We start from the raw sequence: 5515 nt of genomic DNA, 5'->3' as shown, positions 1-5515 counted from the left end.
CCAGGCTCTTTACCCGGGGTGATGGTGGGACAGTGGAATTGTCAATGGACATGGAGAAGGGGGTGTCTTTTGCTAGGGTGGATCTGGTACCAATGAGAAGGAACTTGGTTTTATCACTGTTCAGTTTAAGAAAGTCGAGTGAGAACCATGATTTAATTTCCAGTAGGAAGTTGGATAAAGCAGTGGGTGGTAGAGTCAAAGTAGACTTGGTGGAGATATGAAGCTGGGTATCGTCAGCATAGCAGTGGAATTGAATATGAAATTTCCCGAAAATGTGTCCAAGGGGCAGAAGGTAAATTGTGAACAGGAGGGGGCCAAGAACAGAGCCCTGGGGAACACCGCTGGAGACTGGAGAGGAGCCAGATCTTAGGTTCTTGAGTTGAACAAATTGTGTGCGACCAGTGATATAGGATTTCAGCCAAGCCAGTGGGATTTCAGTGATTCCAATGGAGGCCATCCTGTAATGAGAGACAGTGTTGAAGGCTGCGCTGAGGTCGAGGAGAACCAGGATGGAGAGTAAACCATCAAGAAGTCATTTGTGAATCTCACGAGTACTGTCTCAGTGCTGTGAATGGAATGAAAGCCAGACTGAAAATGTTCAAAGAGGTTCTAGCGAGACCGATGGGTGTTTAGCTGAGCTGCAACAGTTCTTTCAAGTATTTTGGAGATAAATGGCAAGTTTGAGATGGGACGGCAGTTGTTCACATTTTTCAGATCTGCACCAGGTTTCTTGAAGGAGGTTTTTTCACCAGGTTTTTCTCTTGTTGGAGTAATTGCAGAAGTCTTTAGTGATGATGGAACAATACCAGAAGTCAGTGAGGAATGAATGATGTCAGTCTTAAGAGAGAACAGGGCAGGCAGGCACCATTTTACCAGGTAGGTAGGTAGGGGGTCTAACTGGCAAGGTGAATGATTTGGATCTAAGGATAAGTCTGGTTATTTTAGAGACAGTTGGCAGTTTGAAGCTGAGCTGATAGAACATGTGGGCAGACAGTGCAGAGAGGGTGTAGAGTTATTTGAAGCAGTCAGTGTCTAGTGGATGTTTTCAATTTTGGAGAAGAAGGTCATGAAGTTATCACACTGTGCAACTGTGAGTAGGTGAGGTGGTAGAGCATCAGGTGGTTTCAGGATATTGTTGATGGTTGAGAATAGGGCTCTAGTGTTCCCATCCGCTGCCCTGATTAAGGTTGAGTAGTATGTGGTTTTGGCTAAAGAAACAGCATCCTTGTATTGGAGGATGTGATTATGACATCACTTTTTGATGGCTTAGGGTTAGGGTTAGGGTTAACCCTTTTCGACATAAAGGCGTTAAAGGCGATGGCCTTTAGTTTTGCGCTGGTGTAATGCTGGTGTAAACCAAGGAGCAGAGTGGGCAAAGGAACAGACCTTGTTTTAAGAAGGGGGGTGGCAGGTCAGTAGTCAGTGGTCTGGATAGCATGCTGGATGTTTGCTGCTAATACTGTGCTACCGGGACTGTTAGGGTTAGGGTTAAAAGGAAAGGACGGTTCCAGAACAGGTTGAAGCAGTTGATGAATCCAATGTTGTGGATTCTGCAGGCGGAGTGAGGTGTTCAGACTGAGGATCCTGGAGAAATGCCCAGCTCCATGGCTGAGGGTTGGCAGAGGTCCACTGAGCCAGACAACCTTTCCACAGCTGTTTAGGAAGATGGAGAGGGCATTAAAGTTCTCACTCAGCTCTGACTGTCAGAGCCATGCCATTGGTTCTGACAGAACTAGAACCCAGTTAATAGATTGTGAGAGAGAGCACAGTAGGTCGGGAAGCTTATCGAGGATAACCGGCACTGTGGCTCCAGGAAAGCAGTGTGCGGCTGCGTTGAAAAAGTGAATCTTCCTAGTGATTGAGTCCCCTATGATGAGTGTGGTAGGAGCTAAAAGAGGACGAGGAGACGATCACTGTAGGCTTTCAGTACTCTATGTCTGAACAGGGGAGTGCTATGGCCACGTAGTAGCTATGTCCCTCGGAATGATATCATTAGCCGGCTTGGTGTGATGAAGAGCACCAGAGCACTGCATTACGGCATCCCTCAGAATCTGGCGCTGCGAGGATGAAGTTTTGGATCGGAATGGGAGCCACTGGTTCAGGCCCGGGCGAGGAAGGTCATCTGGGTCAGCTGGAGCAGCTGGTGTCGTCGTCAGGCGAAGAGAAGCACCGGGCGCTGTCGGTGGCCGAAGAGGAATAGCAGGTGTTGTTGCTGGGCGAGGGGGAGCAGCAGGCTTCATTGTCGGGCGAAGAGGAGCGGCAGGAGGGTCATCTGGATGAGCCGGGCTGTAAGCTGACAGGGCTGCAAAGTTGTTTGAGAAGTTCAGGCAGGGCGGAGAAGCAGCCCCATCAGGGTCCCTCTTTCGACCTCAGGCCAAAACCTCAGTCAAAAGCAGCTGCTTGGTTGTTGAGCAGGAGGAGAGTTGTGGGCCATTAGCTGGGTCCTAAACAACCATATCCCGGAGGATTGCACTAAGTGAAGCAATCTCTTTTGATTGTACAAATGCAATATCCCTGAAGTTGAATAGCAGTGACTCTTTCTTCTGGATTTCTTCAGAAAGCTGTCAGATATTGTCCTTGAAGTCAGAGATCTTTTTGTTTTCTTGTTGTAGGAGTGCACAGTCCACACCGGCCATGGTTAGCAATGTTGTTGTGGTTAGCTTAGTCGTGACGCTAAAAAGCAACAGCTCAGATTTGTTTTTTTTTGTTTTTTTTTTTAATGAGCTAAGAGAGGTTTTTCAGTAGTCTTGTATCACACTGTATGTCTGTAAATTGCAATCTTAGCAAGACAAACTTCTCAAGAACAAACATTTAAAGATTGTCAGTTGTACTGGCTGGAGACAGACTAGAACCAGGAGCTCAGCACAGAATTCAGACTCTGTGGTCCTTGGGAAGGTTTGGGAAGGCCTGCAAATGGTGCACAGAAAAAAAACTTCATTGTCTGAATACTTGTTAGACCAGCTCTGAAGTGTTACGCTTAGTCTTTTAACCTGACCACCATGTATGAACTTCAGACGAACAATATGATTGGACTTTGAGATGCTGCAATGATGAGCATCTTTTTCAAACACACACAAATGTGTATTTCAAATTATACATCATTTTTTTTGTACTTAAACATCCTGGTCCATTGGTGCTAAAGGCTGCCATGCTGCTTCCTGGTCTGTGGCGCCAAAATAATTCAGAATTGCTCCTGCAAAGACAAAACTCCTCAGGTTACCAAGCAAAATAGATCCTATTCCATATATTCATACTATTTATTACACGGCTCGTCTTGATGCTGTAGAATGCTCCATTCACTTCAATTGGTCTTCACAACATTCGGTGGTGAATTATTTTCATGTAATTGACCGTTGCTAAGCATATTTGGACGCTGTCAAGGAAAGTGGCCTTTTTGCCTCTGATTCACATATTTCGTATCACTCCATACTCTAGAATCTTTACTCTGCAAGTAGTCCGGTCAATTAGTTATCACCCCAGCATATTTGGTCGCTAAGCTACGTCAGCTGATCTGTAGCCTACCTCATATCGAAAAACATGTACTCCTAGGCCACTGGTATAGATGAGTTTCGCATTAACTAATATTTTTGGAAAACACGATGATTTTGACTCTCGGCAAAAGGCTGAGTTGTCATCACTGGTCAAGAAAAGAAAAAGAGAGGAAAGCAGCGAAGAGGGAGAAGCGAAGTGTTGTACTTAGTGTTGGATGACATAGGCATTGATAAAGCAGAAGTGGATTGACACAAACTGAATACCAAAAAGAGCATGGTAATTAAGTAAGGGATAATACCCGATGAGGTGTCCATAATCAGGAATTAATGGATGACGCTGAGGCCTAAGCGCGTTGGACGGTTGCCTCCGCGAAGTCCATTAATTCTTGATTATGGACACCTTGAAGGGGATTATCCCGCTTATACCTTGGTCACTTGCCAAAGAAAAGAAACTTAGACCATTCATTTATATTTTCATGTGTTTTACAATCAAAATATAAAGTTTTTCACAAGCCATAACTAAGTTTCCCTGGTGACGCCTGAGGGTTTGACTAATACCTGGAATAATCATTACCCTCCTGTAATGTTCTCATGCAACTGAAACATTGTTCACTCCTCCAGTAAATAGGATGAACCTCAGATATGACTTGGCAACGGGAGATATTCTAGTCTGCTCAGCGATGAGCCAGAAAGCTAACGCTATGCTAGCAAGATTCAAAGTCAATAACATTGCGTACAGTTGACAGTAAATATAATTTGACAGTATGCTAGCTACTGCTGAAATTCATATCTGTTTTTATTTCAAACGTTGCTATATACAGTACAGTGTCCTCTTAAACCATGCACCCAATTTCAAAGTTGTCACTTTTAAGTAGTTTTCGACACATTTTATTTGTAAGTTGAGTAATAAAAACAAATATAAATTAGTTTTGAGCACTATGTGATATTGAAGGAATATTTTTTGTGTATATTTCACAGGATATTACAAAGTGGACTACTTGTGCCTAACTGATGATATGGTCTTAACCTATATCCTGTGGGCAGAACTGTCATATATAGTATAGTCTAAATGTACTTTTATTTGACAAAGCAATACATCAAAAACATAACTACACTTAAGGACTGTAGGCAAATGTGTTCAAAGGAATACTTCTACTACTTAACGACAATCAGAGCAATAATCCACTGCCACAATAGCCCATAATAATCCACAATAGGGCTAATATGTATTAGTGTTGTTTAGCAAACTTCATATTAGAGACATATAAACTGAGGACACACTAAAATAATCCTAACGTAATGTAACGTGGCAAGTATTGAACAGCAGAGGAGGTCTATGACGGAACAGCAGCTCCACAGGAAGGGGATACAGCAGACAGACAGACAGACATCTGCCTAACAACACACCCTCCCTCCCAAATGTAATGCCAACAAGCTGGACCTGCTGTAGTTCATCAAAACAGTTGTCACTATCGTCAGTCAGTCTCATGGCATTCACATGTGACATATCAATTTTATTTTAGCACTTTCCTAAAGCAAACACTTAAGCTAGCTAAAGATTCGGCATTAAAGCTCCCCCTCCACCCACATCATGGAAACCAACGTTACCTTCATCCTGTAAGCGTTTTTTCTTCATCTGGTTCCCACTTTTGTCTTTTTTCTGAACCAGATAAATAGGTTTGTTTTGATGCCATGCTGTGAATGCCAGCAGCTCAGCACAACTCACCTTGCCTCTCCTTGTTTAGTAATACTGGTCGTCATAGCAACGCAGTGCGGTAGACACCAGATCTGACCAATTGGTAGAGAGCAGTTCTGACGAGTCAGCGGGCCAGGTGTCAGGTACTTTTCACACCTTTTCCGTTGGGTCACTATTCAGATATTGAGACTGGACTTGCAACTTGAGGGGGCCCCCCTAGTGGTGGGCCCTATGCACCCGCATAGTCTGCATATCCACCTTATTCCTGACTTTGCGAGTTTACCCATGGTTCATAGGTTATGCTCTTCCGGTTGAATTGGTTGAACTT

At 43.9% G+C, this 5515-nt stretch overlaps 1 long non-coding RNA gene across 1 annotated transcript; it reads right to left on the bottom strand.

Moving 5' to 3' along the window:
• Positions 1 to 2717: 2717 nt before the first annotated feature.
• On the bottom strand, positions 2718 to 5224 carry LOC119019751. Its single transcript, XR_005075144.1, has 3 exons — positions 5100 to 5224; positions 3114 to 3193; positions 2718 to 2907 (listed from the first exon to the last, which is right to left on the bottom strand). It is a non-coding gene; the product is annotated as an uncharacterized LOC119019751 (long non-coding RNA).
• Positions 5225 to 5515: the final 291 nt, after the last annotated feature.

The sequence above is a fragment of the Acanthopagrus latus genome, chromosome 5 (assembly GCF_904848185.1).
Source record: "Acanthopagrus latus isolate v.2019 chromosome 5, fAcaLat1.1, whole genome shotgun sequence".
Lineage (NCBI taxonomy): Eukaryota > Metazoa > Chordata > Actinopteri > Spariformes > Sparidae > Acanthopagrus > Acanthopagrus latus.
This window is presented reverse-complemented; position numbering and strand designations above follow the sequence as displayed.